This window comes from Stenella coeruleoalba (assembly GCF_951394435.1).
Source record: "Stenella coeruleoalba genome assembly, chromosome: 12".
NCBI classification, from domain to species: domain Eukaryota; kingdom Metazoa; phylum Chordata; class Mammalia; order Artiodactyla; family Delphinidae; genus Stenella; species Stenella coeruleoalba.
The window spans coordinates 80,665,316-80,688,783 of NC_137158.1; the positions used below are offsets into that span (position 1 = coordinate 80,665,316).

General features: G+C 45.5%; 1 protein-coding gene across 2 annotated transcripts in view; it reads left to right on the top strand.

The window, feature by feature from the left end:
- The window catches only part of ZDHHC14 (zDHHC palmitoyltransferase 14), a 282,376-nt gene that overhangs the window by 46,206 nt on the left and 212,702 nt on the right, over nt 1-23,468 (top strand). The gene's annotated exons all lie outside the window — the stretch shown is intronic.

Below are 23,468 nucleotides of genomic sequence, written 5' to 3' on the forward strand. Positions count from 1 at the left end.
GGTGGGCTCAGAATCTGTCGCAGATTTGTCTCTCTGCAAAGTGCCAGACACCGTGCCAGGTTCCAGGGACACCCCAGGGAACAGGACAAGCCCTGGCCCCCAGTGGAGCCGTGCGGTGGTCGAGGAGGGGAGGGAGGTGCAGACAAAGGAACAGTGCAGAACTAGAGAGAGCTAGACTGGAGATGGGGGCGGGGAGAGGCTCCTGGGAGAAGGTGACGCCCAGGGAAAGGCATGCGGTCAGAGGAGAGAGGGAAATTCTCATGAGAAAGCTGATGAGGAAGCTTCAGTCAGGAAAGCTGCCTGCACAGTGGAGACCAGAGCCCCCCGCCCCGCTGACTGTTACTATGCATTGGGGCAGGGCTACTTTTCGTGGTGGTGAGCTGAGCCACAGTTTCTTTATAATAACTCCACTGGAGCATAATTCAAAATTGGTATCTGTGCCGAGTAAAGGTAGTTATAAGTGCCCCATATATAAGCTGGGCTCTAAGAGTGAATATGGAAAACCAAGTAAAACCTGGATTGTCTTAACATTAGTATTGTAGGCCACTCGCGTTTCTCGGAGGGTAACGGTGGTGTGGATCATTGATAAAAGTTATATTTGGCTTTGGACTTTGTGGGCATTTGGACTGTATCTTTTAAGTTCTATTTTGCGTAGGCTATGTGAAAATTAGTTCATAGTTCCCTGATTCATACTGACAGCAGGTAGCTAGAAAGATTATAAGGTTTTTGAGGACAGGTAGTAAAAGGGCTAAAAAAAAATGAACATTTTTCTGCGGCTAACCTTAGAATGCGTGCGTAACGTCTGATTTGGATGAACTTCTAGGCACTGATTTTTTATATGTATATTTTCCATGTGAATTTCTGTGGATTGATTGAGTCCTTCGGTCTTTTTGAAAGCACTTTTCATCTTAATTTAAGAAATTATGAGTAGTACCTGCTATGGTAAAAAATTCAAACAACCCAGAGGCTATCAAATGAAAACTAGTTCACCTTGCCTTTGCTGCTTCTCCCCCGTTTGTAACCATTAGCAGTTTTATAGTGTCCTTCCAGAAATGTGCGTGCAAGTGTGTGTACGTGTGTGCACGTATGTAAAAGCATATGTGTATGTATGTATATACATATATATATACTGTGCAAATGAGATCATACCATATATACTGTTCTGTACCTTGTTTTTTGTCAACTAATATATTTTGGGTATCTTTCCCCTCACCATTTATAGAGCCCCTCTCTCTTTTTAGGGGCTGCATAGCGTTCTCTAGTAGGGATAGACCATAATTTACTTAGCCAGAAAGGACTTCTAGGTTTCCAAGTTTTTAAAGCTATTATTAACTAGGCTGTAGTAAACATTCTTGTACATACACATTGGCACATAGGTGTGACTTTATCGATACGACTGTATCAGATGACTCCAGCTGCAAGTTACAGAAAATGATGCCTTGCATTGGCTTATGTGATAAAGAAATCTGTTATCTCCACAAGAAGTCGAGGTCAGGCAGGCTCCAGGGCGTCTTTGTCCATAAGCTCTGTGATGTCTCAAGGGCGCAGGCTCTTTCCTCCTCTGCACTCACTTTCTGCGTGGTGCCAGGATAGCCACACTGATTCCAGGGGACACATCCAGGGGAGCGGTGAGACCGTCGATTCCGGCATGTCCTTCCCAGGGTGGGGAAGCCTTTCCTAGAAGATGCCTAGTCGGTCCCATTACCCATTCTTATACCGCTCACCAACCACAGGGAGAATGTATGTTGAGAGGTCAACTTTCATACTCTCTGAAAGGATAAAGTCCCACAAGTGGGATTAGGGGTTCAGCAATTTTAATGCTAGACTTAAAATTTTGCAGTATATTCCCAAACTGCCTTATGAAGATGTGGCCCCAGTTTATACTTCCTTAGGCATAAATCAGGGTTAGGCAGTTGTTCAGGAAGTGATTTATAGATCCGAGAGTGTTGCACTTTGGTTTTTGTAGCGTGTCTATGAAACCTGACATGTTTTTATTTAACTGTTCATTATCAGGGGTGTGTGCCCTTTATCTAGAAAGGATGGCCAAAGCAGTAGGGAAAAATGACAGGTTAAAAACTGTAGGACAGGACATGTGGGTGGACAAGACTTGTTCATACTTCAAGGGCAGAAAGAGGCCTTTAAATTCTTGATATACGAAATACTCCATGACTTTGAGTGCCTTTTTACTGCACAATGAAAAACAGACTACTATGCCCGTCCTGCTCTCCTCCCCTCTCCCCATCTCCATTCAGTATTCCAGAAGCATTTTAGTGAGTTCTTCAAAGATATCCACTTTGAATAATTCACCAGGTGTATGTTTCTGTGCCAGTCAGAGCCCCACACATGTGGTCGAAGATAAGAGCACTGAATTGAGTAGGGGGTCCTGGGAGGGGGTGGGGGGATGCTTTAGTGATTAGATCACTATTGAGGACTTTGAGTGATTGAACTCTAAAATTCTAGGATGCCATACATAGTGTAGTCCTTGTGCTAAATTTAAAATGTTCTCAAGAGCTTGGAGCCCATTTTGTGGAGCTGCAGGCTTGGAATAGGCCTGGAAATTCAAGGGTTTCTTTGGTGTTGGGGTGGTGGGCTTCCCCGGTGGGCAAAAATAAGGAGCTTAAATTTTCTGGCTTCTTCCTCCTGGGTTGTCCCTCCAATTTTTGGTCTGTGATGACAGTGTGGTACATCTGTTACAGTTGATCAAGTGATCAACCTATTTTGATACATTATTATTAACTGAAGTACATAGTTTATATTATGGGTCACTCTTTCTGTTGAAGTGTTGTATGGGTTTTGACAAATGCATAATGTTCCAATGTTTGAGCACCTTCAATTTAGTATCAGTCTATCATCAGTGCTACTGGTATTGTAGAGCCTGGAATAGAAGTTAGGAAGACTTTGTACAAAGAACTTGGAGTCTAAAAAGTTTTCTATAAACTAAGGTACAAGTAAACTGCCCACTCAGTAGACTGTGAATTAATGGAATATTATGTGCTTTGAGGGCTTGATGGAAAAGTATTAAAAGAACAATAATAACTGACATTTGGGTTGTGTTTGACATAATTGTCTCATCTGACCATTCATTCATTCAGCATTTACTGAACCCCTTCTAGGTTTCAGGAGCCTTATAACAACTCTCAGGGGGAGGTAATGTATCTCCACCGTGGAGGTGAGAAAACGGATGAGCGCGAGGGGTAACTCGAACCCATGCGTCTGGTTCTCAGTACAGAGCCTTTTCCAGCAGGCCACACTGCAGCCTGGTGGGAAAAGCTGTTTTTCAGGCAGCTAGAGACCCTTCTCGGGATGCTCTTAGCTCAGCCTTCTTAATTAAAGGGATAACAGTAGCACAGGAGGGTGGGTTGAGGTTGGAACCTCAGAAAACTCTCCATGTTGTTAAGATGAATGTGGATATCCGTCCAAGCGTTACCGTCGGGGAAGCACTACAAACTATTTTTCTTTGCCAGACGTTTCCCATACCTGTCTAATGCATGTTCCAGGATTTTTATTTTTAAACTGCATCTCCGTTTCTGGATTTTGCACCTCCATCCCACCCATCCCAGATTTAAATGAATAGTAGGAGGCCAGTTCACCCTTGCGGAGTTAATCTCACCTAGCCTCTGGTGTCATGTTACCCAGGGAGGCAATTAGACCTGACTATATGGTGGGAAGATGTTCAGTGGAAGGTTACTAGTCTTAATAAAACCCAAGTTAATTAAAGACTTCTCATGGCTCATTATTATTTGAGCATACTATGTGGTCTATTTTCATTTAATGATTTTTAAAGTTGTTTCATGTTTTTAAGATTCCCCCCACCCCCCATTATCAGAGAGGGCAGGATAAACTATTCATGGTAACCAGGAAGAGGAAAAGATAGTAATAGTATGTATAAGGCATTTCATAGACCTATTCAGTGCTTTCTTGTATTTTTATTTTGTATTCTTTTATTTTGTACCTTTTTTAGTCCCTCTTTTGCACATTTCCTTGTAAAACAGAGTAGCTCTTTCCATAATCTGACTACCCTGGTGGCCTTTTGTACGCAGGAGCACGGATCTGTGTACTTTTAGGAAAAACACATTTAAATGTGTGCACTGTGTACTTACTTCACCTCCCTCTTTTTAAAAAGCAGTTAATTTACTTTCTTATGCATTCCTCTTTTCCGTTGATAAGGAAATGTTTTTCAAGGCCAAACAACTAGGCTATGAGATTATGTGTGTGTCAAGAGGCACACATACCTTCCCTCAAGGCAGCTGGTACTTGAGTGGGTAGAATTGATTGCCATTGACATTCCTTAGCTTAATAAGGTCCTGGAAATGGCATTGGCCTTGAACTCTACTGACCTCTCCTGTGACTGTAGGCCTTAGTTTTTCTACCTCAAAAACGGGTCAAATGAAGCCAGCTGACAGGAATGGTTTCTAATGAAGGAACTGACACTGATAATTAAGTGTTGGAGACTTTTTATTTTACATGCAGGAGGACTTTTGAAATTCCATTTCCTTTATTTAGAATTTGTGATAATTCATACGGGGCCTGGGAAGACTGAGACATTTCATTTTTTTGTAGATTGTAAATGAAATAGGACAAACATGATCCATAGGGAAGTATAGGAAATAGTTAAAAGAGCAAACTGGTTTTCAAACTCCTGAAGTTTGCTTACCCTCTGAAATTGAACGTAATAAGCCTGATTGTATTTTTTAAATACATAATTAAAGCTTCCCTTTTATTTAATTCAAATGGGTGAGGCTTTACTGAGTATTGCAGGGTTCCCTGGATATGATTCTTTTTAGCACATATAACATCTAGGTTAGATTGGGATGGAGTATTCTGACTTTTAAATATTGGTGGACGTCTGAAGAGACTTTAAAGCATTCACTTGTTATGTCTGAGGTTCTTTGACATAGGATAGTGGCAAAGTCTCCGTTTTGTAAATCAGGAGAATGACTTCCAATCTGCAGGTTAACTTTTGAGAAATACAGCTTCTAAGTTGCTGAGCCTGTCTAAACTCTAGGTATTCCGAGTGCCGTCTGTGGATTTGCAGGATGGCATCACCTAGGAGCTCATTAGAAATGCAGAGTCTCAGGCCCCACCCTGACGTGCAGACTCGAAATCTGCGCTTACTAAGACCCCCAGCAATCTGCGTGCAGGTCCAGCAATCTCCATGGAGGTCAAGTTTCAGAGCGCCAGCCCAGGCACCTCGAGCCCAACCTGGCAGACCTTTGAGGTAAGCTGGGTCTGAACTTGTCCCATCCAAGGCACTGCCTTCTTTCACCTGAGTTTTAACAGACACATGTCTTTTGCTGAAAACAAATCCACTTCTTCATATCAAACAACACATTCACTGAAATAATTTCTGTAGATGTTTGAGAGGCAACCACTGTGTGATATATTTAAACTCACTTTGTTCTGCTGAAAATATGTTGTAAAGAGTTCTGAACAGGGGAAAAAAGCAAACCTTCAAGGGAGACTGCCGCTGACAGAATGACAGACCGTGGAGGTGAGGATTTTTGTTGAACATTAAGGATTTATCTGTTTATTAGGTAGGAAGGGTAAAGATATGGTGGAGATGTTATCCAGCCCCAGCGAAAGTAAACATTGAGTCCAACGAGGTCAAACTGAAGCATAATCACTGCCCTATTTTTTTCTAGCACAATTTTGAATTACAAGGGAAAAGAAAAGGCAGACAGGGAAAGAACAGGGTGAGCAGCCTTTCTGAGGCTGACCCATTCTGTCCACCCAAGATCTGTGCCGAGCACCTAATTAACAGAGTCAGAAAGCAAAACTGGTGCTTTATTTCTGCTGTGGACAAACAGCTAGTTACAAAGCCTTTATGCAGGACCTTGTTAAATCTGTTCTAGGCCCAAGGCCCAGAAATACCACCACAAGCAGCGATTTTTAGTAAAGAGGGGATATATTTGTAGGAGATTTGATTAATTATTAAATATGCAAACCCTAAACCAGTAGTCATCATTGGCCATCTCTTGTGAACCTCCCTGTCCAGTCCATCACCATGTCCTGTGAATTTCTCCAAGTAAATATCTGTCACATACACCCTTTCTCTGCATTTCACGGGCCCAGGCCCAGCTTTCTTCAGCTCTCGCTGGGACCACTGCAAAGTCTAGCTCACCCCCTTCTGTCCCCACCAACCCCATCCACTTCACTCTTTAAGGTCTAGCCACACTATAGCTAGAGGGATCTTTTCATATGAACTCTGAAATCACATTGTTCTTAATTTAAAAGAAGGCGCCATTATTTTTATCGGGATTACATTACATTTATAGATTGATGTAGGAAGAATCAACATAGTTGTGTTGTTGAATCTTCCTGTCCAGGAACAGACTTTTCAAGTCTTCTTTCGTGTCTTCCAGCTTAATTTACATTCTATTCATATGGATCTTGTCCAATTCTTGTTACATTTATTCTTAAGATTTGCACTCTGTTGTTCCTATTATAAATGGAGGCCTTTGCTTCCAGTACCTCTTCTAGCTGGTCATTGTTTGTCTACAATCAGGTTTTTGCTCCTGCCATCTTACTGAACTGTCTCATGGTTTGAATAGTTTCTTAATGGATTCTTCGGGGTTTTTAGCTGTATGAGAATATCACATGCAAATAGTGACAGTCTTACCTCTCTTTTCCTGATTTTTTAAATCTCTGATTTCTTTCTTCCACTCAGGTACGTTGGCCAGCTTCTCAGAGACCAGTGATAGTGGACATTCTGTCTTATTCCTGAGTATTGAAATGCTACTAGTGTTCCCATTCCAAATGCGGATTTTCAGGTCAAGATAGCTATATTTTATCATGTTAGGGAAGTATCCATTATTACTTCATTAATGAAGAATTTTTACAGGGTGGTTTTAAAAATTCTGACCTGATTATGTCACTCCCCTGCTTTTTATTGCTCTGAGGAGGAAACTATTCTCACCTGTGTCCCAAGGGCCTGGTGCCCCTCAGCCTCATCTAGCCAGATGCTTCTAGAGAATGCTTTGCCCCTTCCAAACTTAGGACCCTTGGACACCTGTTTCTTCTGCCCGTAAGGCTCACTGCTCTGCCTCTCTCACCCCAAATGTCTTTGCCTGAACCGCTCCTGTGATCTTTCTGAGCTCGTCTCAGTAGTCACTCTCCCAGGGAAGCCTCCTTGATTCCTCAGCCAGAGTGGTTGTCCCCCTAGTGCCCTGCCCCCTTCCTGGAGAGCCAGACAGAGTCAGGTCATGAGGTGCCTCGGGCGGTGAGTCCCAGGTGGCCAGACCAGGGGTAGAAGGTCAGGAGGAGGCCATCACGCGGGTTCACGTTCTAATGATGAGACCTGGGCGTCAGGTGATGGTCCCGGGGGTGGGAAGGAGGGAACAGACGTGAGAGACGCTGTGGAGGTAGGGGCTTACGGCTCGACCACTGAATGGAGGCAGAGGTGGGGACAGGAAAGGGACATCTAGGGGTGCCCTGAGGTCACGTCTTGCGTGATCTGATGCCATGCGCTGAGATGGGGATTGGACATTCATCCAGCAAGCATTTACGGAACGGCTTCGGTGTGCCAGGCGCTGTGCCAGGCTCTCAGTTTTCAATGTGACATGACGGACACGGAGCTGTGGACCTGCTGAGTTGGGGGGACCTGTAGGGCACCCGAGGTGGGGAGGAGTAAGGCGTGTCACTGGGTCTGTGGGTCTGGAGCTGGGGGGAGGGCTTGGCTGGGGAGTCATCTGCTGCGGGTTAGGATGGGGAGAACCCAAGGAGCATGTCAAAGAGCCAATCAGAGAAGTTTGGAGGAAAACAACTTTTCATGTGAGGGAGGAGCAGAGCCTGCAAAGGAGTCTGGAAGGAATGATGATGAGAGAAGAGGAAAACGAAGGGGATGGGGACCTGGGAACCAGGAGGAGGGCATTCCACGGAGCGGGAAGTGGAGCCCAGAGTCAAGTCCTACAGAGGGGCGAGCGAGGAAAGGGGCGGAAGGGTCACTGTGCTGGCAGCTGGGAGGTCACCGGTACCCTCAGCAAGAGCATTTTCAGTGGAAGTGGGGACGTCCTTGTAGGGGTGAAGAGTAACAGCTGGGGGCTGAGGGGTGGGGGGTGGGCGCTGCAGTTCCGACTCATCCGACGGCAGGAGGAGGCTCAGACCGCATCCCGAGGAGAAGGTAGCAGAGTCAGTGTGGAGGAAAAGCTGGAACAAGTGGGTGAAGGAGGGAAGAGCTGGACAGCAGGGGCCCCAGGGAGGATGCAGGGAGGGGAGGAAGGCGTCCAATGCAGGAGGTGGGGAGTATTAGCCTTGTCTGGGGAGGGCCACCCCTGCGCAGAGACAGGAGGAAAGGGAGACAGGAGAGAGGACGGTGGAAGGGCAGCTGAGGGTGTTCTCACCTCATGGCCCTGACTTTCTTGGTGTTGTCAGAGGCCAAGTGAGAAGAGCTGTGAGGGTTGAGGGTTCCACGTTTGGAAGTGTCCCTTAGTGAAATAGGGAGGGAATTTTCCAAAGGCATGGCAGGATTCCTGGGCCTCTGGGATTGGAGACTGTTCACGTTTTGGGGAATCTGCTCCCTGCTCTGGTTTTCCCCAGCAGGGGCTAGGAGCATGGAGCTGTGTAGATGGGGATGGTTGGCTCGATTCATTCAGGGATGGACTATTTAGCAGAGAAAATGCAGGACCGGGAGGCTGGAAAGCCAAAGACAATGGCTAGAGAGAAACCAAAGTGATGAAGCGTGTGGTCTGGGCCGGCAGAGGGAGGTGAGGAGAATAGAGGGGTCCACAGGGAGTGTGTATGTTGAGATATCAGAGAGCCGAATTGGAGTATACTTCAGAGAGAGCAGATGTGCCAGGGTTATTAATCCTGCAGGAGTGAGAACCAGAAATGTGATATGAAATTGACCCACCTCCCATTAGAATGTGGAAACATCTTTTTTTTTAAATTTATTTATTTCATTTATTTTATTTTTGGCTGCGTTGGGTCTTTGTTGCTGCGTGTGGGCTTTCTCTAGTTGCGGTGAGCAGGGGCTACTCTTCGTTGTGGTGCGCAGGCTTCTCTTTGCAGTGGCTTCTCCTGTTGCGGAGACGGGCTCTAGGCGCGCGGGCTTCAATAGTTGTGGCGCACGGGCTTAGTTGCTCCACGGGATGTGGGATCTTCCCGGACCAGGGCTCGAACCCGTGTCCCCTGCATTGGCAGGCGGATTCTTAACCACTGCACCACCAGGGAAGCCTGGAAACATCTTTTAATCAAGATCCTGTTTAACCTGTTATAGGCCCTGAGGACAACGCGTGGAGGGAGTGCTCTAGTCTTCCACCTTTTCTCAGTGATAGCATAAATGGTGAATCTAATAGGACACTGCCGGGAAGGGGGGAAATGTGATTAGAGGAATCCTGAGTTCTTTCCGGGGGCTTGCTCTGCCATTGATGTGCACCGTTTTCAGCGCCTTCCCAGGACAGCTGTTGGTAAGACTAAGAGACCTCTGCAAGGGTGATGTTCCAATGTGGCCAGACACTGAGAGAGCCACAGTGGGGTTGGCTTCTCCCCCCGTGTGGGCAGCAGCGCACAGAGCGGGAGGGGAGAGGGCTGCACGCCCACCACACAGCCCAGGCCTGCTCCCACTCTCTGGTGGGCCCGGCCTGGCCAGCTCTTCTGTGGTAGGAAGCTGCCAGGGAGAGTGGACTGGGTTTGCAGAGTAGGATAAAACCAGTGATCTGTGAACTGGTATCAGTCTAAAATTATCCTGTGAAAAGATAAGCTTTAATATGTGTCATTAGGTGGAATGACAAGTAATTGAGAGGGAAATTTCTCATTAAAAAAAAAACTCTCTGTACAAATCAGGCCTCTTACATAAAAGAAAAGGGTGGGGGGACTTTCTCAGCTGCTCTTTACAGCGGGACCCTGAAGCTGCGGGCCAGAGGTACCCAGTGGGTGAGCGCGGGGAGAGGCCCCTCTGCCTCGCTTGCCACCTTCAGCCCAGGCTTGCCCAGGAGGAGGACGGAGGGCAGGTCTGGTGCGTGTTCACTAGTGACCTTCCCGTCGGTGCTGGGTGCTTCCTGAGGTTAATCATAGCACCTTTTAGTCATTTGTTCTGGCAAATGTTCTGTGTGTCTCCCTACATCAAGTCTCATCTCCTGACCTTAGTTGTGTCCTGACCTTGGTTGGGTCTCAACAGTCAGAGGTCTCCACGCCCAGCACTTGTTTTCCAGGAGCTGTTATTCATTGTTCTGGCCCCTGGCTTCCATTGTGCTCGAGTGACGTTCATAGTCGTGTACCTGGGTGACAGGAACAGTGAGTCACGGTTTCCCACGTCTGGTACCTTTAATTCCTTCCCTTCAAGGGGTGATGAGATTGTGTGTGTGTGCCTGAGAGCGGGGAGGGGAGAGGTGGGTGACAGCTTCAGTCGAATGACTGGAATCTAAATGAGTCTGAGTCATCTCACCCTGCGTGGATGGTGGTAGGCAGGGAAGGAATGGGCTGGGGTTGACTAAGACCTTGAGGAGGTTTCTGAGGCTGCCTTCCTTGGGTCTGGATAATGAACACCTAGACACTGCTATCAAGACTTCTGGGTCACATTTTTCCAACTGAGAAGTGGAATCCAAAACTGGGTCATGAAATCAATTTAATAAGTTGCTGGTCAGAATTAAGAATGGAATAGAATAGAATAGAATAGAAAAGGATAGAAAATAGAGGGACTTCCCTGGCAGTCCAGTGGTTAAGACTTCGCCTTCCAATGCAGGTGGTGTGGGTTCAATCCCTGGTCGGGGAGCTAAGATCCCACATGCCTCGGGGCCAAAAAACCAAAACATAAAACAGAAGCAATGTTGTAACAAATTCAATAAAGACTTTAGAAATGATCCACATCAAAAAAATCTTAAAAAAAAATACAGTACATCTCCTTTGGTAAAGGTTAAGTATTGTTTCGTAAAATTTTGTTTCAGTTGTGTGTGTGTGTGTGTGTGTGTGTGTGTGTGTGTGTGTGTGTGTGTGTTTTAGACTGTGATGTAAAAATGCATTTATTGCTATGGTTAATGGTCCCAAAAGTTTGAAAACCACTGCTCTAGATGAATTGTTGTTTTTAATGAGCTCTTTGGATAAGGATTGAGGATTATTTATTCATTTTTGTATTCCCCTGCCTCTAGCTATATGTAGCATATGTTAAGTACTTAGGTATTGATAGATGGCTATTTGTGGACAAAAGAAGGGAAGGAAAGAGAAGAAAAAGGAAGAAAGGATACAATGGAATATTACTCAGCCATAAAAAGGAACGAAATTGGGTCATTTGTAGAGACGGGGATGGATCTAGAGACTGTCATACAGAGTGAAGTAAGTCAGAAAGAGAAAAACAAATACCATATATTAATGCATGTATGTGGAACCTAGAAAAATGGTACAGATGAACCAGTTTGCAGGGCAGAAATTGAGACACAGATGTAGAGAACAAACGTATAGACACCAAGGGGGGGAAAGTGACAGGGGTGGTGGTGTGATGAATTGGGAGATTGGGATTGACATATATACACTATATGTATAAAATGGATAACTAATAAGAACCTGCTGTATAAAAAAATAAATAAAATAAAATTCAAAAAAAAAAAAAAAAGAAAAAGGAAGAAAGGAAGGAAGGGGAAGGAAAAAGGAGGAAAGGGAGAAAACTCTGATTTCATAGACCTGAAGGGCTGGAATAAGGCAGGTCGGGGGATCATACTTCATTCCTCAAGCTCATGCCAGGATGTCAGCAACCATCTCTCTTCTCCTCCTTTTTCAAAACAACTTCCTGAGTGATCTGGAAAGTGACTCAATGAAGACTCCATAAGGATGGGTAGGGTAAGCAGCTCCAAGCCAAACAGCCAAAGATCAGAATAGTAGAGGATCATCAGGGGCAAAGGAAGTGTCTGAGAAGATTCTCTTGCTGAGGGTGTATGTAATCTCTGCTGAAGAGATCTTGATTGGGGAATACAGTGTATTAAGTTCCTATTGCTGCTTTAACAAATTTCCACAAATGTAGCGGCTTAAAACAGCACACATTTATTATCTTACAGTTATAGAAGTCAGAAGTCCAAAATAGGTCTTACTGGGCTAAAATCAAGATGTCGGCAGGCTGCATTCCTCCTGGAACCCCTAAGGGAGAATCTTTTTCTTGCTTTTTCCAGAGTCTGGACGCTGCCACATTCCTTGGCTTGTGGCCCCTTCCTCTATTTTATTTGGCTGCATCAGGTCTTAGTTGCGGTGTGCGGGCTCTTTGTTATGGTGCGCAACCTTCTCTCTAGTTGTGATGTGCAGGCTCCAGAGCGTGTGGGCTCAGTAGTTGTGGCTCACAGGCTTAGTTGCCCCGCAGCAAGTGGGATTTTAGTTCCCCGACCAGGAATCGAACTGGTGTCCCCTGCATTGCAAGACCAATTCTTAACCACTGGACCACCAAGGAAGTCCCCCCTTCCTCTGTTTTCAAAGCCAGCAATATCAGACTGAGTCCTTCTCTTGCTGCCTTCTCTCTGGTTTTCTTTTCCAATTTTCTCTTCCACTTTAAAGGACCCAGAGGTTACATCTAGGATATAACTAGATGGGATAATCTCCCTATCAGCTGATTAGCAACCTTTATTCCATCTGCAATCTTAATCCCCCTTTGCCATGTAATCTAACATATTTACAGGTTCCAGGCATTAGGATGTTGACATGATCTTGTAGGGGCCAGCATTCTGCCTACCACATATGGTTCATTCTAAGATTGCCCATCATTGGTGGCCCCTGCCAAAGCTTTTGTATTTATGTGGAGTACAGTCAGGCTGGGCATATGTGCCATGAGCATCTCACGGATGTGATAAATAGTTCCATTCATACGGAGCAGGGTAGTTGTCCCAGGGGAAAGGCTGGTCTGACAGCTGGCTTGGCTGGGTTAATTGTACAGCCGGGTTGTGGGATGCTCTTGTGTGGTACTTTGCAAAGCTGTCATAGTATTGCTGATCTACTCAGTGAAGTTGATTGTAAATAGCAGCTCTCTTCATCTGGCTCACCTACTCCCATCTGCCAGATTGTGTGTGGAACACAGGGTGAAAGGGGTGTGAGTATGGGTAGTAGTAACTGAGTGCCTGCCTCAGGCTCTGAGCAGTGTTATTTGAATTTAATCTTCAGAACAGCTGTCTGAGGTTGGTGCCATTACTGTCCCTATTTAGAGAAGAGGCAAGCAAGGCTCAGGGGGACTAGTAATACATCCAGGAGATGACTCAGCTGGTCTCAGTGGCAGGGCCTGGGTTCCAGCCCTACAGTTCTCCTCTTGGGAACCACAGAGAGGGGAGATGAGTCCCAGGCTCCTAGCCCTGGACGGGAATGTTTCTTTGTTGGGTCAACTGTGTACTCAGGTTTCCCACCTCCACAGCGGGGATGATAGTACCAGCATCTATATCCAATGCAAGGTAGTGTGTCAGTGATGGGAAAGGGTGAAGGAGCTGCTCTGGGGATGAGAATTCTGTTTTGATGACTGAGGATCCGTGACCTTAGGAGATTTTATGGGGATTAAGGAGCAAGTTTCTACATTATTACTAGTATGGGTTATGTTGAAATCTCTTAACTGTGGAGGGTATCCAGGGTTACTTCACCTCCTTAGGAAATTTAGTCTGAACTGGTGGTCACAATAAACCAAACAAGTTACTTGACGTTTTCCCTTTGGCTTTTTTTTAAATTAATTTTTATTGGAGTATAGTTGCTTTACAAAGTTGTGTTAGTTTCTACTGTACAGCAAAGTGAATCAGCTATCCCTTTGGCTTTTTAAAGAAATATTCCTGGACTTCCCTGGTGGTCCAGTGGTTAAGAATGCAGGGAGCCTGGGTTCGATCCCTGGTCGGGGAACTAAGATCCTCCATGCCACATGGTGCAGCCAAAAAAAGAAAGAAAGAAAGAAAAGAAAAGAAATGTTCCTTTAATTTTTCGCCCTTGGACTCTTGGAAATGCTCAGCCAGTAACAATCTACTGAAAGGGCTCACAAGTTGGCTTTGTAGGAAGCCATGGGAAGAAGCAGAGTTCACTTGAAGTTTCTTTCTGTTTGTGGTGAAATTTGAGTTTGAGGCTTCTTGTGCTGTAATATGTTTGATTTTTAAAATAAATGGAAAACATTTCAGGCAAACAGAAGAACCTCGGCCTACTCATCTTTGTATCTCCAGTACTTGACAGAGTGGATGCTCGACAACTGTGTTGCATGAATAGTCCCATCATTCGTTCCTTTAATAATAAAATAGCATTTGAGCAAGAGGCTGTGGGGGACAGAAGAGGACAGGGTAGAGCCCTTACTTCGAGGAGCTTCCTGTCTTGCAGCTGTATTTGCCCAGTGCTTTTTCTAGGGATGTGAGTGGTTGCATAGAAGGTAGAAAGCTTAAGAAAGAGTTCATAAGTCAACTGAAATTTACCTGCGTTGCTGCTTTCCTGAACAATTTATTTTCTTTGTCTGGTAGCTTCTGGTGGTTTCTTGGATAATTTAATTTATTAAAAAAATATTTATTTATTTGGGCTGCGCTGGATCTTAGTTGTGGGATCTTCATTGTGGCATGTGGACTTCTTAGTTGTGGCATGCGGCCTTCTTAGTTGTGGCATGCGGACTCTTAGTTGCAGCATGCATGCGGGATCTAGTTCCCCGACCAGGGATCAGACCTGGGCCCCCTGTATTGGGAGCACAGAGTCCTACCCACTGGACCACCAGGGAAGTCCCTATAATTTAATTTAAATTTGACTTCCTGCGAGGTAGACTAAAAGGTGTTAAAATTGCATGGAGGCAGACCTATTTCGTACTAGAAATCTAACTAAAGCTATTTCCACGTGATTTTATGAATGGCAAAATGGCTTTCATGCCACTTAAGCCACTGACACGAGCCAAGTGTTTCAACCCATGGTGACTAATAAAGTAATGTAGAAAAATGTAGTAGGAAGAGCATCTTTTCCACGCTTCTTAAAGTTGCCATATACTCTTGACATTTAAGCATGTGCAGTTTCTCGGGACCATTTTCATGTTTTTGAATCCAGATGGTTGTTCCAAAAGGAGCACTGTCCCTGCTGATCAAGTGGGAAGTAAAGAAAAAGGTTTCCTTCTGCATTAAAATCCGCTTTGGAGGGCAGTCCTGCTGTTGTTGTCATGGGGCTGTAGCACCTCACCTCCAACATGCAGTGTGTCTGTTTCTAATGAAGATTTTAAATGGCCTGAGGTCACTTTTCTTTGAAAACCCTGTCATGTGCCTTAGCAGATGGCAAGCTTGCATTTGGGCACGAAATCTAGCACACTGCTGGCACGATCACTCTACTTCTTGAGACTTATTTGGGTAATAAGAATTTATAATTGAATTAAGTTGGCCCTTATATCTAATTATTTTAATTTCATGTGGGCACACGTTTGCAAGCGAAATGCCAAATACCATTGTGTGTCTTTCCTGAGCATGAAAAGAGGGTAGTTTTCTTTGAGTAATTATAGCCCCCTCTTTTTTTTTTTTTTTTTTTTTTTTGCGGTACGCGGACCTCTCACTGCTGTGGCCTCTCCCGTTGCGGAGCACAGGCTCCGGGCGCGCAGACTCAGCGGCCATGGCTCACGGGCCCAGCCACTCCACGGCATGTGGGATCTTCCCAGACCGGGCCACGAACCCGTGTCCCCTGCATCGGCAGGCGGACTCTCAACCACTGCGCCACCAGGGAAGCCCATAGCCCCCTCTTGAATAATGCTTTTTATTTGCCTAAATGCAGAAACTCATAGATGTTCTGTAAATAATGGAAGGAAGAGGTTGCAAAAGTAGTAACTAAGACAAAGCCAGAGACTTAGGGCTCTCAGAGGCTGGCCTGGGGTGAGATATTCGAGAACAGCTGTCTAACTACAGCTAACTTCTGGGCAAGCCACTTAACCTCCTCGGCACTATTTTGTCCGGGTTACAGTGCGGGGAGTGGACCCAGGGCCTCTTCGGCTCTAAAGACTCTCTAGTTGCATGACTGTGCTTCCAGGAAGGGCAGGTTTTGGTAACAGCAGCTGGGCAGAGTGGCGTGTGCAAAACGCGTGCACAGATGCACCCGCTCATGATTCAGAGCACAGCTGGTGGTCCTCAGTGACCTTGACAAGTGTCCCTTCAGAGGGAGACATTAACAAGCTGTGACATGACATGTGCTGTGAAAATGGAGGATGCTTTGATATCTTCCAGTTGGCCGGCTTGCATCTTTCCCGAGGGAGCACTGGACTTGTGGGTACAGGAAATAGCAGCGACTGGGGAAAAAGAAAAGGTCCCGCCCCTCCACGCTAGCACTTTGTTCCTGGCAATTGTATCAGTCTGTGACTGAGCCAAGTGCACGCATCGTAAATAGCTTCAGGCCCGTGTGATGCCAGAGACAGTGCCTGGGGATGCGGTTTTCAGCGCTGTCCGCAGATGTGCTAAAGGATTTTGGAAAAACCCGCCTCCGAGATTAGACAACCTCCAACAACAAAAAGAAACTAGGAAAGGAAAACAGTATTGTATCTAACATGTGATTATTTGCCGATAATTTAAAAGTAAGAGAGGCTAGCTTATGAAATGTATCTTTATATACGATAGCTTTGTTATTTTGAGTTCAGGGTCACGGAGCTGTTCTGATGCTCTGAATAGACTGAGGTGGGGGGAGTGTGGAGTCAGAGCATGGCTGATCCCCCCCGTTCCCCACCCCGCAAAGGCAGGCGAGGGCCCCCGGGAGCTGAGGCCTGCTTACGCTGGGCTGGCTGGTGTTTCATGTCAGCCTAAACCACGGCCAGAGTGGCCCTAGCGTTCCCCTTTCTTCTGTCCCGTAAGTCCCTGTGAAGACTTTATCTGATAAAATGATTTCAACTTGGTGCCACTTCCTGTTAGCTCCCTTTGTGATGCTCTTAGGTGCCCTTAAACATGGTATGTGGGTCACTGAAAGCACACTTCTATGAATCATTTAGGCTACAGTAATAGCTGCAATAGGGCTTTCTTTTACTATCCCCTGGGTACTTTCAAAATGGATCTTTCACCCAGTTTTATTCAGTTTATCAAATTTTGGTCCGTGTGGATCAGGCCACATGAAGATATACATTCAACAAGCTTTACATGATATAGGGAAGAGCCAGGTTACCAAAAAAAAAAGGGCTCCGGCCTCCTCCCTTCATTTATAGTTCCCTGGAGCCATGTGCTTGATGAAACTGGACCTGCTCCACAGCAGAGAGAATCCTTGTGACATGTTTCATAAGAGGCCTGCAGGGTTGGCTGCAGTCTTGGGAGAGCGGACCTACTCGGAGTTTCCATTCCTGGGCTGCCAGCAAAGCCTTTAGAGCATGAGCTTCCCGGGTTTCTCCAGAGGCTTATTTGTTTTGACCTTCACACAAAGACATAATGCAAGTCGTTCTGCATTATCACTGAGCAGAGGATCTCTGCCCTGGTGCTTGTAAAGTTCGTGCTCACCTGGGAAGGAGTTGCCGAATCAAGTCCTCCAGGTGGTCTATACATTTATCCCTCTTAATTCTCATACTGCTTTTAAGAACTTTACAGATGGGGGAGCTAAGGATCTGTAAAGTCACCTTAGGTAGCAAGAGGTAGGTCTAGGATGTGACTACATACCCCTTGTTCGTGGGAAGCTTGCCTCCTAATCCAGGGAGATTAGGTAAGTATGTAAATCGGGGAAGATGCTAGCGCATGTGGAGATGTGAGTGAGGGAGGGAGAGAAGGGGGTGTTTCAGAAGCTTTCACGGGGTAGGTGACATTGGGATGAACCGTGGGGAAAGGCAAGGGCCTAGACAGGTATGTGCTTTCTTGGCCAGTGTCTGACTCTGGCATTAGACCGTGAGCTCAGTAGGCAGTCCCCCTGCCCCATTCCTTTTTTCCGTCTCTGCGATGTATCCCAAGGGCCGGGTGGTGTGGCAGAGAGCCTGGCACACGCGGGTGTGCGGTCCATGTGTGAATGGGCAGTTGGCATGGATGTAGACGTGGAGGGTGTCTAAGGCAGGGAGAATAGCACAGGTGTGAAGAACGGGACAGAGTCTGGTTTATTCTTCCTGGTATCTTGGGCAAGGAGAGGGTACAAGGAGTATCCGATGAGGCAGGGCAAGGGCTAAAGTGTCTCTAGAGGCTGGTCCTCAGAGTCCTGCCAGGGGTTGGTTAGCAGTGGAAGAAATTCTCCGCTTCTTCCTTAGTCATCAAATGGAGATAATGAAGGACAACCTCTTGAGATTGTTTGGAAGATTAAGTAACACAAGATCTGACTCACAGTAAGGAATGTGCTTGACAGCAGTTCACTATTACTGCTGTTCTTAATTCACTAGCCATAGAGAAAGTGTTGCTTTCTTTGGGGAAGCGATGTGATTGGGGCTGAGCTTTTAGGTAAATAAATCTGGCAGCAGTAGGATGGTTTGGAGTAGAGGCAGAGACCCCACAGGGATGCAAAGATGAGTTACTAGGCACTGGAGTGGCCCGCCCAGGTGAGGAGTCATGAGAACTTGAACTGGGGGTTCTGGGAAGAATGTAGTGGTGGGTACAGGTGCCCGAGACCTCATGGAGGCTGAGTCTACAGGACTTGGTGACTCACTAAAGGAAAGGGCGAAGGTTGGAATCTGAGTCCCTAGGGGAATGACGATCTATTCATGGCAAGAGAGGAGCGAGGCAGGTTTGCTTTGGACAGGTGATGTGTTCCGTTTGGGTTGTGTTGGTTCCGTGGTGCCTGTGGACTTTGCAGATCTAGAAGTTCCAGCGAGTTAGTAGATGCCATTCTAGAACTCTGGAGGGAGGGTCGGGCAGGTGAGTCCACAGGGAAATCGCCTGCACAGAGCCAATGTGGGGGGGGTGCTGAGGACAGGTCTGAGCTCCTGAGAAGGGGCTGGAGTGGCAGGTGGCAGGGACGGGGGAGCAGAAGAGGCTGAGAAAGGGCAGAGGGATGTGGTTGTGCCTGTCACATGGTGACAACAACTGGCCCTGCGTATGTGGCCCCAACCGATGACCACTGGTCTTCCCAATGCAACCCAGGCCTTTCCCATAATTAGAGTGGCCTACGAGAGGGCTGGGGAGCCTGGGGCGCTGCATCGGGAACCCCACTAAGTGCCTTTTGCTGAAGGGTCATTGTTTTCTGGTCACACGAAGCTTTATACTGGACAGCACATTTTCACTTTCAGATGGCATCCACACAGACAATGCGGGACACCGAATTAGGCTAATGGATGTGTTCTTCCTTCCTTAAGGAGGCCACGTCCCCCCAAGAGGATACTTAGATTCTCTTTATAGAGGCGTTCTGTGCGCTGAGCAATGCTCACGGGCCTCCTGGACAGGCCTTCATTCTGTTCTCGCCCCAGCCTTGAATGGGTTTGTCTTTGCAGTGAGATTTAGGTTCTTAATATTTTTAAAAGGAGGTAATGAGCCCCCCTCCCAGAAAAATTCCTGTTTGTGCCTATATACAGTGCTTGGGTCAATCCAGTGGGCTCCTGGAGCCCCTGAAGACCCCAGTTTAAGAATCTTTCCCTTAAAGACTCAGTCTCAGCATTTCATTATCACTAGTAGAATGACCTTCTATGTCAGGGTAAGATACATTCAAATGTGCATTATTGTAGGCTACTGGCTCTTCTAGACAATTACAGAGTTGATTAAGGTGGGTAATAAATGTGTATATTGAAAACTGGGGAAACAGTCCTGTGAATGCTACGATTCATTCTTCCCCATATGAAATTACGGGGTCGCGTAGGCCAGATTTTTGCAGGAGAAGGAAAGCACAGGTTGACTGAATTAATAGACCTCAGTGTTTCTCTGGGATGGTACAGTAAAAAAAATACAGCCAGGTCTAATTTCTCTTTAGTTTATAAATTATTTGATTTTCTAAATAGGGATTAAGCTAGTTAAAAGTTATGTGTACTGAACTATTGTATAATTTTTATTAAAGTAAAATATATGTAACATAAAATTTACCATTTCAACCAGTTTAAAGTGTACAGTTCAGTGACATTAAGGATTGCATATAGTTTTGATTCTATTGTGAAAAATTTCTAAATCTTCAGAAAGATATGAGAAAGTGGAAAGAGTATAAGAACGTTATTTACCCGGAAAAAATAGACTTCTTGAACTGAATGCTAAGACGTCACAAATTTGGGCTTCCCTGGGCAAGAGGAAAGCAAGTAATTAAGATAAGAATGCTTATGGGAAGTTCTCAAAGATTCTAGAAATAGGATTAGTTTTTTTGTATGGAATGAATTTTTTTTTTTTTTTTTTTTTTTAACCAGAGGAGTAAGGAAATCTCTAAGGTAGCCAAGTGAAGAGCATTTTAGAGATGGTAGGATTAAAATCTGGGCTTTGAGTTGCATTTGGAAGTATGGAAAATCAGTGAAACTCTTGAAAACATATGTCAGCTGTAGAGAAATCTCTGTATTTTTCATCAGCTGAAGTAAACAAATTATCTTCACGTTTATCCACAGTACAGCACGATGCTAAAATCCCGTGTGAATTTGCAAATGTGAGGCTCACCACAGTAACATCTATATTAAACTTCACATTCTAACATTGTTAGTAAAAGATGCCTGTGCCTTTATGAAAGGCCTTTCTCAGGGAATAAAGTGATAGTTTCCCTTCTGCTCTACCACAGGATATTCCTCCCTTATCCCAGGCATTGTTTTTGAAATCCAAAAGTCTGGATGTCATATTAGAAGCAGCCAAAATATTGGTGTTGGTATCAGGAAGCTGGAATACTATTTCCAAAAGCAGTTTGAGCCAAAGTTATGGAATTTATGGATGTATTTGGCTCAGGGGGATAGTAGGGGATGCATTGGCCAAATATATTTTATAAGTGATAAATTCAAGATATTGTCCAGACGGTAGCGAGTTCCAGGAGCTGAATTCATCTAGAACTGGGCATTCATGCTGAGTTAGCTGCTTCACCTCTCAAAGAATCATATTGCCAACAGAGAGTCTTCACTGCAGTGAATTACGAGGGTCAGGGAGCACCCTATCACTTAGGGTTGGTACAGTTCCACATCTAAAGAAACGTTGTCATTCGCCCATTTAAGTGGAGCCATTTACACCTCTTATTTCCTGCTAAATTTTTCCTTTCTTCATTTGCAAAACATCTTAGGGCCCTTAAGAAAACGGCAACTACAATTGCAGAGCACTAGAAATTATTTTTAAGAATTTGTAGGAGATATGAGAAGATTTGTAAGATTGGAGAGGGACTGATTCTAAGGTATCTCTTTTTAAAAAGAAAAGGAGAACTCCCCATGGGTATTGATTTATGGTCTAACTTTACTGGGGAAGGCATCAAGTTACATAAGTAAGCCATCTGCACACGGGGGCCTGAGACTTACCACCCGGACTCCAGGAAGAGGTGAAGGTACCAGCCTAACCCGGTGTCTCCATAGGAGAGACACGTGGAGCTTCCCCACTCAGAAAATGCTCCTCACTGGACTAAGCCCTGCGGAAGGGACAGGAAAGTGAAAGCAGGATTCTTTCCTAGTCCCGCATAGAACCTACAAAAAGACAAAGTAGTAGTGCATGACCAGTAGAATAACGAAAGCTAAATCCCTTGGGATCCAACAGAGCCGTGTGGGAAGGGGAGTAGCAGCCATCTACTTGGGGTTCACGTGGTCCTTCTAGTTTTCAGAGAGGACAGAGGAGCAGTGGTCAGGAGCCCGAGCTCTCCATCCAGGCTTCCTGGGTTCAAATCCCAGGCCTACCACTTACCAGCTGTGTGACCTCAGGTGAACTGCGTACCTCAATGCAGATAAAAATAGGACACACCTAAGAGGGTTACTGAAGGATTAAATCAGGTAAAAAATGTGAAGTGCCCTGGTCACAGTGTGTAGCATGTAAATATTTGCTATAATTATAATTATTTTGTAACCTCATCATGTTCATCAAGAAATCCTGACTTCATGGGCTTACTTGGTGGCGCAGTGGTTGAGAGTCCGCCTGCCGATGCAGGGGACATGGGTTGGTGCCCCGGTCCGGGAAGGTCCCACATGCTGCAGAGCGGCTGGGCCCGTGAGCCATGGCCGCTGAGCCTGCGCGTCCGGAGCCTGTGCTCTGCAACGGAAGAGGCCACAACAGTGAGAGGCCTGTGTACCGCAAAAAAAAAAAGAAATCCTGACTTCCTACCTAAGGCCCCTGTTGCTAGGAGTGTGTTTAGCTTATTGATCTTCAGAGTTCAGGGGCTTCTTCCAGGGAACCTCTGCAAAGCTTGTGCCACGTGGATTGAGGGGCCTACAAGACTAGCTGTCACCCTGAGGGTTCTGAAATTTCAACACGAGTATTTATAGTGTTCACTCCCCCAAATGCCACATTTGCCAAATATTGGTTATTTTATTTCTTGAGGGATATTTCCTCATGCCTCAGATTTGCACAAAGGAAGAACTATCTGAGCAGGCAGTCTGCATCAGAGTAAGGGAGACGGTGCCCTTCTTTCTCCCTCTATCCCTCTCTGCACGCGGTGTGATGTGCTGGGTGAGCGAGAGTCTGGTTTCTAGCATTATCCTAATTGACAGATGTGTGACCCAGGGCAAGTTATCTAACTTCCCTAAGACTTAGTTTCCTTATCTGTGCAATGGGCTGATAATGATGTTAACCTCATAAAATGTGATGATTAAAAAAAGATGAAGCTTCTGTAAGAAGTTATCATTGGGGGAAACTGGGTGAAGAGTACACAGGACCTCCCTGGACTATTTTTGCAACTTCCTGTGAATCTATAATTATTTGGAAATAAAAAGTTTAAAAAAATAGAAAATCATGCAAAAAGCTTAGCATTGTTCTTGGTCCACAAGTGCTAAGAAATTTATTGAGTGTGCATATACATTTATCGAGTTCAGATGTACTCTGCTAAATATTTTCTACGTATTAACTCATTTCATCCTCAGGACATCCCTATGTGCAGGTCCTGGGGTTACCCCCATTTTGCAGATAGGGAATCTGAGTGAAGGGAAGAGTGGGCCACTTCCCCTGGACGACTTCCAAGGTTGCCCTGATGTGAGTGGTGGAGCTGGTGGTCGGCCGCGGAGCCCAGGCATCTGCCACTGTGCTGTGTGCCTCTCCCAGAGCCCCTCCTGTCTTCTGATGGTGGTGAAGCCCTCGATATCAGGAGCTGTGTGCACCTCTTTCGTTTGTAGTTCATGCAGGAGAAGAGAACACTTTTACATGACCTAGGATTTGAATGTGCACTCATGGCTAGTGATACTTAATATATTTTTGGTAACCTGGATGAAATAAAGGTGAGCATGTTTATAACATTTACATATAACACCATGGTGGATTTGTTAGTATTGTGAAAGATGAGAGTAGAGTTCAAAGTGGCCTTGAAAATTATGTATTAGAAATTCTTAATCAAAACAACAGAGGCTTGACCGAGACTAGTTCAAATACAACTGCTACATGGGATGGGGAGAGACTGGCACGGTCACAGATATGCTCTGAGAGGTCGGGCCATCTTGCTGGATGCCAATGAAGTACTGTGGGGTTTCCTTGAAACAAATGTACTCAGTATATTAATAGCAGCGTGACAAGGCCAGATCGGGGAGTTATCTTCCCTGTGGCCATTATCAGGCTCTTATCAGAATATTATGTTCG